This window comes from Rutidosis leptorrhynchoides, chromosome 1, assembly GCF_046630445.1.
Source record: "Rutidosis leptorrhynchoides isolate AG116_Rl617_1_P2 chromosome 1, CSIRO_AGI_Rlap_v1, whole genome shotgun sequence".
NCBI classification, from domain to species: Eukaryota; Viridiplantae; Streptophyta; class Magnoliopsida; order Asterales; family Asteraceae; genus Rutidosis; species Rutidosis leptorrhynchoides.
The window spans coordinates 600,523,506-600,537,160 of NC_092333.1; positions in this window are offsets into that span (position 1 = coordinate 600,523,506).

A 13,655-nucleotide genomic window follows, 5' to 3' on the forward strand; every position below is an offset into this window, starting at 1 on the left:
GTACTTATACTCTAGATATACGTATAGAAATTTTGTGAAAAATGGAATGAGGATTCAAATATAGCTATCTTTTGTGAATACACTTATATGGTTTTATGTATTTAAGTCCTTAAAAGTGATTAAATACATTACTTATACGATATATGTATAAACATTATAGATTATAAGTATTTATGTCAAATAACGTTACGTATGGTTATCGTTTTGAAAACTTAAGTTAGTAGTTTCAAAACATACTTATAACTTATTGTTATTAATACAAAATGAGGTATTAAAACATTCATTAATCATGTTAAATATGTATATATACATATATATACACAAACGTATAATTATCATATATTGTATAGTTCGTGATATCATCGGTCAAACTAGACGGTCAAACGTTGTGTAAAACTCTTTTCGGAAACATAAATCTCAACAATTTGGATTGCTTATCATGTTGGTAAGTTTAATTTATGTAAATATTAATCTTATAAGTATAGATTGATCGAAAAAGTCTGGGTCATTACAGTACCTACCCGTTAAATAAATTTCGTCCCGAAATTTTAAAATTGTACCTATTTTGCGTCATCGGAAAACAAGTGTGGATATTTTTGTTTCATTTGATCCTCTCGTTCCCAAGTAAACTCGGGACCCCTTCGAGCATTCCAACGAACCTTAACGATCGGTATGTTGCTCTGCTTGAGCCGTTTAACTTCACGATCCATGATTTCGATTGGTTCTTCGATGAGTTGTAGTTTCTCGTCGACATGGATTTCTTCAAGAGGAATGGTGAGGTCTTCCTTTGCAAGACACTTCTTAAGGTTTGAGACGTGAAAAGTATTATGTACTCCGGCGAGTTGTTGCGGTAACTCGAGTCGATAAGCTACCGGTCCAATGCGTTCGATGATCTTGAACGGGCCTACGTACCTTGGGTTCAATTTACCCCTTTTGCCGAAACGTAGTACACCTTTCCATGGTGACACTTTTAACATAACCATGTCCCCAATCTGAATCTCTAATGGTTTCCTTCGGACATCGGCGTAGCTCTTTTGGCGACTACGGGCTGTTTTCAATCTCTCCTTGATTTGTACTATCTTCTCAGTCGTTTCGTGTATGATCTCGGGACCAGTTAATTGTCGATCTCCTACTTCATTCCAACAGATAGGAGATCTACACTTCCTCCCATACAGTGCTTCAAATGGCGCAGCTTTAATGCTCGCATGATAACTATTATTATACGAGAATTCTGCTAACGGTAAATACTTATCCCATCCGTTTCCAAAATCGATCACACATGCCCTGAGCATGTCTTCAAGAGTCTGAATTGTTCTTTCACTCTGCCCGTCAGTTTGCGGATGATATGCGGTGCTCATATCCAAACGAGTTCCTAGGGCCTCCTGTAGTGATTGACAGAACTTTGAGGTAAATCTACTATCACGATCGGATATAATGGAAATAGGTATTCCATGCCTTGAAACAATTTCCTTTATATACAATCGTAATAGTTTCTCCATTCTATCCATTTCCTTTATAGGCAAGAAATGTACAGACTTGGTGAGACGATCAACAATTACCCAAATGGTGTCGTATCCCCAGGCAGTCTTTGGTAACTTCGTGATGAAATCCATGGTAATACCATCCCATTTCCATTCTGGGATTTCTGGTTGTTGAAGTAACCCTGACGGCTTTTGGTGTTCAGCTTTGACTTTGGAACAAGTTAAACATTCCCCAACATATGTTGCAACGTCTGTCTTTAAATTAGGCCACCAATAATGTGTCTTAAGATCTTGGTACATCTTTCCAACTCCAGGATGTATCGAATATCTTGTCTTATGTGCCTCGTTCAATATCAACTTCCTTAATCCACCCAACTTTGGTACCCAAATACGATTTGCAAAATATCGAATTCCATCTTCCCGCAAAACGAGTTGCTTCTCATACTTCTTCATTATTTCATTTCCTATATTTTCTTTAGTAAGTGCTTCTCGTTGAACTTCTTTGATTTGTGAGTTGAGATTCATGCGATTTTTTATGTTCATCGCTCGTACTCGAATTGGTTCTCGTTCCTTTCTGCTTAATGCGTCAGCCACCACATTCGCTTTCCCGGGATGATAACGAATTTCACAATCATAGTCGTTTATTAACTCGACCCACCTACGTTGCCTCATGTTCAGCTGTTTCTGATCAAAAATATGTTGAAGGCTTTTATGATCAGTAAACACAGTGCATTTAACTCCATACAAGTAGTGTCTCCATATCTTCAATGCAAACACGACTGCTCCCAATTCTAGATCATGCGTCGTATAATTCCGCTCGTGAATCTTCAATTGTCGGGATGCGTATGCAATAACTTTCTTCCGTTGCATAAGAACGCAACCAAAACCTTGTCGCGAAGCGTCACAATATATTTCAAAATCATCGTTCCCTTCTGGTAACGATAAAATAGGCGCCGTAGTTAACTTCTTCTTTAGTAATTGAAATGCGTTCTCCTGCTCTGAGGTCCATTCGTATTTCTTCCCTTTTTGCGTTAACGCTGTCAACGGCTTAGCTATTCGAGAAAAATCTTGAATAAACCTTCTATAATAACCGGCTAAACCCAAAAATTGGCGTATCTGCATTGGTGTTTTAGGAGTCTCCCATTTTTCAATGGCCTCAATTTTAGCTGGGTCAACCTGAATTCCTTTGCTACTAACAACGTGACCAAGAAATTGCACTTCTTTCAACCAGAAAGCACACTTAGAAAATTTAGCGTATAGCTGTTCTTTTCTCAACAACTCTAATATTAACCTTAAATGCTGCTCATGCTCTTGCTCACTTTTGGAATAGATAAGAATGTCATCAATGAAAACAATAACAAACTTATCTAAATATGGACTACAAACTCGATTCATGAGGTCCATGAATACAGCTGGCGCATTCGTCAATCCAAACGGCATGACCAAAAATTCGTAATGACCATAACGTGTCCGAAAAGCAGTTTTCGGTATATCTTCTTCTTTGACACGTAATTGATGATAGCCCGATCTTAAGTCAATTTTCGAGTACACACATGATCCTTGGAGTTGATCAAATAAGTCGTCAATTCTCGGTAGTGGATACCGATTTTTGATAGTTAACTTATTTAATTCACGATAATCTATACACATCCTAAAAGATCCATCTTTCTTTTTAACAAATAGAATCGGAGCTCCCCACGGTGAAGTACTTGGTCGTATGAATCCACGATCCAGTAATTCTTTTAACTGACTCTGAAGTTCTTTTAACTCGGACGGTGCAAGTCTATATGGAGCACGGGCAACTGGTGCAGCTCCTGGTACTAAATCTATTTGAAATTCTACAGATCTAAATGGAGGTAATCCCGGCAACTCTTCCGGAAAAACTTCAGGAAAATCTCTTGCCACAGGCACGTCGTTGATGCACTTCTCTTTTTCTTTCTTTTCGACTTTATTAACATGTGCTAGAATAGCATAACATCCCTTTTCTAAACACTTCTTGGCTTTCAAACAGCTAATGAGTTTTAGCTTTGAGTTACCCATCTCTCCATAAATCATCACCGACATTTTATCCTTACAAGGAATGCGAATTGCCTTCTTGGCACACACAACTTCAGCTCCTATTTTGGACATCCAGTCCATGCCGACTATTACATCAAAACTTCCTAATTCTACGGGTATCAAATCAATCTTAAATGTTTCTCCGGCTAAATTTATTTTACAATCACGGCAAATTTTATCGGCTTTAATTAGTTTACCATTAGCTAACTCAATCATGTACTTAGCATCTAGAGGTAATGATGAACAATTCAATTTAGCGTAAAAGTCTATACACACATAACTTCTATCTGCACCAGTGTCAAATATAATAGATGCGGATAAGTTATTAATGGTAAACGTACCCATAACAAGCTCCGGGTCTTCACACGCCTCTCTAGCATTAATAACAAATGCTCTTCCACGTGCAGATCCATTATTCTTTTCTGGATTCGGACACTGGCTCTTATAATGACCCTGTTTCCCACACCCATAACAAGTAACAGTGGCCAAGGCAGTTCTATTTGCATTGGTGGCAGGAGTCTTGGTACCGTTTGTATTTGTAACGAGAGCCCTACAATCTTCAGCAAGATGACCCTTTCGATTACATTTGTTGCATACCACATTACAGTAACCAGAGTGATGTTTGTGGCATCGGTTACATAAAGGATTTTTGTCCTTTATAACCAAAGCTTAAACCACTACCCGCACCTTGCGTGATTTCTTGTTTCTTAAAAGATTGTTGTTGGTTACCTCGATCATAATTTCCATTCCACTTTCTTTTGTTACCTGATACCTTCACATCAGTATTGGATACTTTCTTATCCATGATGACCTGATCCATTAGCTCGTTTTCCATGGTTATAGCTTCATGAATTGTCTTAGGTTTCGATGCTGTAACATTTGCCTTGACCTTTTTGGGCAAACCATCTTTGTACATTTCAATCTTCCGTTCTTCGGTTGGAACCAATTCAGGACATAGCAAAACTAATTCCATGAATCGCTGATTGTAGTTGGTGATTTCAGTACCAACAACCTTCAGGCTTCGTAATTCATCTTCCAACTTCCTAACCTCGTTCCTTGGACAATATTCGTTGATTAACATTGTTTTGAATTCTTCCCATGGAGTATCATAAGCTACATCTCCTCCTACAGCCTTCACATAATTTTTCCACCACGTGAGTGCACTATCTTGTAAAGTGCACGATGCATACTTGGTCATGTCCTTTTCAACACAACCACTGATTTTAAACACAGTCTCCATCTTTTCTATCCACCGGGTTAAACCGATCGGTCCTTCTGTTCCACTGAATGATGATTGCTTGCAAGCTTGAAAAGTTTTGTAAGTGTACCCCACACGAGGATTTGGGTTAACTGCAGCACCTCTTGCAGCCTCGACCCATAACATTCTGTCGTTCACTCGCTGATTGATGAGTTCCTGGATTTCTTGTTCCATCATTCGGTTCAATCGCGCCATATTCTTCTATAAGAATGAAAAGAAAATAATTATTCACATGGAATATTATAGATGTAGTGTATATTTACAGTACATTATAGCTTATTAATAATATGAACCAGGTATTATTATAAAAGTCTTTTCTTCTTATTAGCGTTTTATAATTATATCTAGGGTAGTACCTACCCGTTAATGTCCATACTTAATAGCTTAGTACAGAATCAATTACTACCATCTAAATAATACTTAACCATGGAAAATTATTACATTTCACACTTCACTATTTTACATATGCTTATCTTACATCGAACATTAAGCAAACCACACTAATAATATTATACAAAACATTATATGATCCCATGGTTTAATACGGCAGCGCATCGTTTGGTCTATTTTCTAGGACGTTTAGGTTCAAGGAATCGCCTAACGCTTATCCTAGCTGTCTGCCTATATTATGGCTGTGGGGCTGAAGAACTGGATGCCGGGATAGAACGAATAGGAATAGCGGGAATAGGGGTGGTAGTGTCTAGTGGAGTTGGTGCCACATCATCCTTACTAAACTCAGGATTTGAATTTTCTAATTCATTAGCCTTTCGTTTCTTTCCTAGTTCGAACTCGTCTTTTGTAATTTCCTGTATTTCTTCCTCGGTTTCACTTTCCTCCTCGGGTTCACTTTCCTCCTCGGGTTCACTTTCCTCCTCGGGTTCACTTTCCTCCTCGGGTTCACTTTCCGGGTTCTCTATAGTCGGTTCATCCGGAATTTGTGAGTCTTCCCCAAAGATATTATTTTCGTCATCGGATAGGTTAATGACTGGAACACCATCTGAAGATTCTGGTTCGAAGTCGCTGAATGTGATAACAAGTTTTGAGCCCGACATCTATCACACAACAACTAACCCATTAGTACTACATAATATTTACATATAAATTTTAACCAACAATGATAAGCAATGGTTTTTAAATCAGACCCGGTCAAAGTCCAGACTTACTAATGTATCCTAACGACTTATCAGTTAGACACACTAATGCAAACCTGGTTCGCTAAGACCACCGCTCTGATACCACATGTCATAACCCGTCCTTAACCATAAGAACGAGTTAGATAACGTATGATTTCATTGCGAGGTATTGACCTCTATATGCGACATTTTTAAAAGAACAACTGCATTTATTTTACATTACAAACCATAACTCTTATTTTAATACAAGCTTTAGACAATAAAAAGATGATTATCGTTTAGCGATAATCTTAGACTTACAAACTTTACATGTGATGATAACAATACGATTTCTAGCATATTTTACATTACAAATCCTCCGATATGCAGTTTTATTTTTGACACAAATATGCATACTCAAGATCTTGTTTAAATTCAACATGTAGCAGCGAAAGCTGCTAATTATCACCTGAGAATAGACATGTTTAAAACGTCAACATAAAGTTGGTGAGATATAGGTTTAATGCCGGCAGCGGTATAAATGTAGACCACAAGATTTCATATGTAAACATTTTAATAAAAATATTCTAAGTGGTTGAGCACTTGGTAACCATACTTAACATTTAATCACGTCGCATATTCCCTTTATTATGAAATCTTACTACACCGTACCAAGTGTAGTCACGAAACGAAGTACTGTGCAACCGTTGAATACTGGTCGTCCAGTCCGGTTGGGGTTGTCAGGCCCGATAGATCTATCAACAGGATTCGCGTTTACAATACCTCATGTAAATAGTAGTCACCAAGTTACAGGGAAGTATGCCAGTGGTACAACTCAACGTAGAATATATATTTTAATCACTTGTGTCCATAACGTAAATCATAAAATGCATGTATTCTCATCCCGAAATATTTAGAGTTTAAAAGTGGGACTATATACTCACTTTTGCCTTGAAGATATATATATTTTGACTTGGTCTCCGGTTGATATCACGAACCTATCCATATATAGTTTATCAATATATTTCCATTTTAAACAATCGTCACATATATATACTTATTATACTTTTAATAGTTTTAATAATTTCTTAGTCCGTAGTTAGCAGTCTGATGTTAGTAATTCAATTTTAATGGTTCATATTTAGGTGTTTAATAAATAAAACCCCCATCGAAATAAATAAAACCCCATCGTATTTGTATTGGTCGGGATTAATCTTGACCCATGGTACCGGTGTTGTCAAATGACGTGTTGCGTACATAAAGTACCGGTGTTGTCAAATGACGTGTTGCGTACAATCATGGGATCTTATGATTAATCTTCTCGTGTTGTTTACGGGTGATCCTGAACCATATAAAATTGAATTATAAGTACATATATATAAAATATCATGTTATCTTAAAAAGATGTGATTTATTTAATTTTTCCCAATTATTTTCGTGGCTAAACTAGTCTTGGATATCCGATTTTGTTTTGGTCATAGTTTCTTCGTTACAACTCCGTTTTCGTTGGTTCAACTTGCCACTTCCTTGGATCGAGTCCCTCTTTAAGACTATGAACTGTAAATACCTTAGTTTGTATTCGAAATCACAGGTCATAGGTCAAACTTTAGTGAAACTTATGAAGTTAATCATTTTTGTTACAAAAATATCATTTAATGACCATTTTTCTAAAAATACTTATACTTTGAATTAAATCATAAAATTTTTATGTGTCATCATATTCATAAGAAATATCATTTTTCCAGAATATAAACCTCCAATTCAAAGTTCAAGATGGTTTTTAATTATCCAACCCAAAACAGCCCCCGGTTGCACTCCGATGTCGTAAAAACAGTTTTTAAGGTGTTCTTTGAAAAACCAAGTTATACCTTGTTAAATTAGCATATATTTAAGTTATATTACAGGTCTTGAAGTATTTTAAAAGTTAAGTTAGAAGGATCTATTTAGTTTGCAAACAAGTTTGAAAACATTCAAACTATGTTCTTGTTGTTAAAATTTTATACCACAAAATAAGATAGCTATATATATATGAATCGAATAAGGTTATGAACATAGTTACTACCTCAAGTTCCTTGGACAAGGTTGCTGTAAAAGAGGAGTAAAGACCTAGAACCAAAAGGGTGATGGAATTGGATGAAAGATTGGAAGTAAGTTTGTGTTCTTGGAAGGATTTCTTGAAGTGTTGTTGTAAGAGTTTTCTTATGGTGATTAAGTAAGGTTTTTGAAGCTAGATCTTCATGGAACTTTGCTGAATGTTTATGGAGTTTAAAGGTTAAGAAAGAGTGTGTGTTTTAGCTAAGATAATTGAAGTGAAAATGAATCAAAATGATGATACTCCTACCTCCCTTAAAAACGTGATTTTAAGGTGATCATGGACAAAATTTTAGTTTGTAATCTTGTGTATTTGTCAAACAATCATACAAAAGCAATTACCTTATACATAAGGTATTGAACAAGGGCTGGTTGGTGGTGATTTGATGTGTATATACCAATAGTAAATACGTATAGAAGCTAGGTATGATACGAGTACTTATACTCTAGATATACGTATAGAAATTTTGTGAAAAATGGAATGAGGATTCAAATATAGCTATCTTTTGTGAATACACTTATATGGTTTTATGTATTTAAGTCCTTAAAAGTGATTAAATACATTACTTATACGATATATGTATAAACATTATAGATTATAAGTATTTATGTCAAATAACGTTACGTATGGTTATCGTTTTGAAAACTTAAGTTAGTAGTTTCAAAACATACTTATAACTTATTGTTATTAATACAAAATGAGGTATTAAAACATTCATTAATCATGTTAAATATGTATATATACATATATATACACAAACGTATAATTATCATATATTGTATAGTTCGTGATATCATCGGTCAAACTAGACGGTCAAACGTTGTGTAAAACTCTTTTCGGAAACATAAATCTCAACAATTTGGATTGCTTATCATGTTGGTAAGTTTAATTTATGTAAATATTAATCTTATAAGTATAGATTGATCGAAAAATTCTGGGTCATTACAAATGTTCTTCGTGCTCTTGATCATTCTTTGAGTAAATAAGTATGTCATCGATGAAAACAATGACAAACTTGTCAAGATATGGCCCACACGCTCGGTTCATAAGGTCCATGAACACAGCTGGTGCGTTAGTCAATCCAAACGGCATAACCATAAACTCGTAATGACCATAACGCGTCCTAAAAGCAGTTTTTGGAATATCATCCTCCTTTACTCGCATTTGATGATGTCCAGAACGTAAATCGATCTTCGAATAAACCGACGAGCCTTGTAGTTGATCAAATAAGTCGTCAATTCTCGGCAGTGGATAACGGTTTTTGATGGTAAGTTTGTTCAACTCTCTGTAGTCAATACACAACCTGAATGTACCATCTTTCTTCTTGACAAACAAAACAGGAGCTCCCCATGGTGATGTGCTTGGTCGAATGAAACCACGTTCTAATAGTTCTTGCAGTTGGCTTTGCAGTTCTTTCATCTCGATGGGTGCGAGTCTATAAGGAGCACGAGCTATTGGTGCAGCTCCTGGTACAAGATCTATTTGAAATTCAACAGATCGATGTGGAGGTAGTCCCGGTAATTCTTTCGGAAATACATCGGGAAATTCTTTTGCGACGGGAACATCATTGATGCTCTTTTCTTCAGTTTGTACTTTCTCGACGTGTGCTAGAACAGCATAGCAACCTTTTCTTATTAGTTTTTGTGCCTTCAAATTACTAATAAGATGTAGCTTCATGTTGCCCTTTTCTCCGTACACCATTAAGGGTTCTCCTTCTTCTCGTACAATGCGAATTGCATTTTTATAACATACGATCTCTGCTTTCACCTTCTTCAGTCAGTCCATGCCAACTATTACATCAAAACTCCCTAACACTACTGGTATCAAATCAATCTAAAATATTTCGCTACCCAGTTTAATTTCTCGATTCCAGCATATATTATCTGCTGAAATTAATTTACCGTTTGCTAATTCGAGTAAAAATTTACTATCCAACGGCGTCAATGGACAACTTAATTTAGCACAAAAATCTCTACTCATATAGCTTCTATCCGCACCCGAATCAAATAAAACGTAAGCATATTTATTGTCAATAAGAAACGTACCCGTAACAAGCTCCGGGTCTTCCTGTGCCTCTGCCGCATTAATATTGAAAACTCTTCCGCGGCCTTGTCCATTCGTGTTCTCCTGGTTCGGGCAATTTCTAATAATGTGGCCTGGTTTTCCACATTTATAACAAACTACATTGGCATAACTTGCTCCGACACTACTTGCTCCGCCATTACTCGTTCCGACACCATTTGTTCCTTTCGTTCTGATAACCCCTGCTCCGTAGACCTCACACTTCGCCGCGCTATGACCATTTCTTTTACACTTGTTGCAAAATTTGGTGCAGAACCCCGAGTGATACTTTTCACACCTTTGGCATAGCTGCTTCTGATTGTTGTTGTTGTTGCGGTTGTTATTGTTGTTGGGATGATTGTTGTTGTTGTTGTTGTTGTTGTTGTTGTTGTTGTTGTTGTTGTTGTTGTTGTTGGGCCGTTTGTTGTAGTTGCGATTGATGTTGCGATTGTTGGGATAATTGTTGCGATTATTATTGTAATTGCTGTTGTTGTTGTATTGGTGATTCTTATCACCGTTTTCCTCCCACTTTCTTTTGACTTGCTTCACATTGGCCTCTTCAGCCGTCCGTTCTTTAATTCTTTCCTCAATCTGGTTCACTAGTTTGTGAGCCATTCTACATGCCTGTTGTATGGAGGCGGGCTTGTGTGAACTTATATCTTCTTGGATTCTTTCCGGTAATCCTTTCACAAACGCGTCGATCTTCTCTTCCTCATCTTCGAACGCTCCCGGACACAATAGGCACAATTCTGTGAATCGTCTTTCATACGTGGTAATATCAAATCCTTGGGTTCGTAACCCTCTAAGTTCTGTCTTGAGCTTATTGACCTCGGTTCTCGGACGGTACTTCTCGTTCATCAAGTGCTTGAATGCTAACCACGGTAGTGCGTACGCATCATCTTGTCCCACTTGCTCTAGATAGGTATTCCACCATGTTAACGCAGAACCTGTGAAGGTATGCGTAGCGTACTTCACTTGGTCCTCTTTAGTACACTTACTTATGGCAAACACCGATTTGACCTTCTCGGTCCACCGTTTCAATCCGATCGGTCCTTCGGTTTCATCAAATTCCAAAGGTTTGCAGGCAGTGAATTCTTTGTAGGTGCATCCTACACGATTTCCTGTACTGTTAGATCCAAGGTTATTGTTGGTATGTTTGAAGCTAGAAAAGTACGGAATTCCTCTTCATTCATATTCACGATGTGTCGAGTAGTCGGTGCCATTTCCTTCAAAATAGTCAAATGGAACAAGTTAATCATACAGAATATTAAGAGTAGTTAATAGTATTTCGTAGCATAATATGAACTCATTTATAAAAGCTTTTTCTTCATATTAGCGTTTTATAAGTTTAAATTCGGGTAGTACCTACCCGTTAAGTTCATACTTAGTAGCTAATATACAATTCAACTACTACAATTCTATATGAAAAACTGATTATAATTATATTTCGCTTTCAAACTTTTATACAATATTTTACAAACTTACAATACCGCTTATTTTACATAAAGCATGAAATATAGCACACAATAACTTTGATACAAGATAGTTGTGAAGATAATTCTAGCTAGTACACAAGTCGTTCAGCAAAGGCAATAAAGACACGTAATTCATACGTCCAGAAACAAGTCATGCATTCTGGTTTTACTAGGACTACTTCCCATCCTTGGTCTTGTGGAACATAACCATTATGGCCGTTGATAAGACAGCGTGTTGTAACGTCGTCAAAGGGACGAGGGTTACGTAATGACCAACAGTCTCGTAATAACCTAAAAACCTCATTTCTTACCCCAATTACCGACTCCGTCACTTGTGGGAACGTTTTGTTTAATAGTTGTAGCCCGATGTTCTTTTTCTCACTTTGGTGAGAAGCGAACATTACTAACCCGTAAGCATAGCATGTTTCTTTATGTTGCATGTTAGCCGCTTTTTCTAAATCATGAAGTCCTATATTCGGATACATTGAGTCAAAATAATTTCTTAACCCGTTGCGTAAAATAGCATTTGGGTTCCCCGCAATATATGCGTCAAAGTAAACGCATCGTAACTTATGGGTTTCCCAATGTGATATCCCCCATCTTTCAAACGAAAGTCTCTTATAAACCAAGACATTCTTGGAACGTTCTTCGAATGTCTTACAAACTGATTTCGCCGTAAATAGTTGTGCCGAAGAATTCTGACCGACTCTAGACAAGATTTCATCAATCATGTCTCCGGGTAGGTCTCTTAAAATATTGGGTTGTCTATCCATTTTGTGTTTTTATACTGTAAAATAGACAAGAGTTAGATTCATAAAAAAAAATACTTATTAATACAAGCAATTTTTACATATATCATAAAGCATAAGCACACTATATTACATATATTACACCACACGAATACAACTATCTTATTCCGACTCGCTCGTTTCTTCTTCTTCAGTTTTGGTTAGTTTTGCCAAGTTTCTAGGGATATATGATGTTCCCCTAATACGAGCTGTCGTTTTCCACAACGGTTTAGAAAAACCTGGTGGTTTAGAGGTTCCCGGGTCATTGTTACAACTTAAGGGCTTCGGGGGTTGACGATACATATAAAGTTCATCGGGGTTGGAATTAGATTTCTCTATTTTTATGCCCTTTCCCTTATTATTTTCTTTTGCCTTTTTAAATTCAGTTGGGGTAATTTCTATAACATCATCGGAATCCGATTCATCGAAGAATTGGTAATCCTCCCAATATTTTGCTTCCTTGGCGGAAACACCATTGACCATAATTAACCTTGGTCGGTTGGTTGAGGATTTTCTTTTACTTAACCGTTTTATTATTTCCCCCACCGGTTCTATTTCCTCCTCCGGTTCCTCCTTTTCCGGTTCCGATTCTTCTTCCAGTTCTTCTTCGGGAACTTGTGAATCAGTCCAATATATATTCGACTCTTCGTTATTATTAGGTGAGTCAATGGAATTTGTGCTAGAGATAGACATCTATCACACAATATCAAACATGTTAAGAGATTAATATATCACATAATATATACATGTTAATAATATATAGTTTCCAACAAAAATGTTAAGCAATCATTTTTAAAGAAAACACGGTCGAAGTCCAGACTCACTAATGCATCCTAACAAACTCGATAAGACACACTAATGCAAATTTTCTGGTTCTCTAAGACCAATGCTCTGATACCAACTGAAATGTCCCGTTCTTATTGATTAAAAACGTTCCATATTAATTGATTTCGTTGCGAGGTTTAGACCTCTATATGAGACGTTTTTCAAAGACTGCATTCATTTTTAAAACAAACCATAACCTTTATTTCATAAATAATAGATTATCAAATAATGATAATCTAAAATATCCTGTTTACACACGACCATTACATAATGGTTTACAATACAAATATGTTACATCGAAATCAGTTTCTTGAATGCAGTTTTTACACAATATCATACAAACATGGACTCCAAATCTTGTCCTTATTTTAGTATGCAACAGCAGAAGCTCTTAGTATTCACCTGAGAATAAACATGCTTTAAACGTCAACAAAAATGTTGGTGAGTTATAGGTTTAACCTATATATATCAAATCGTAACAATAGACCACAAGATTTCATATTTC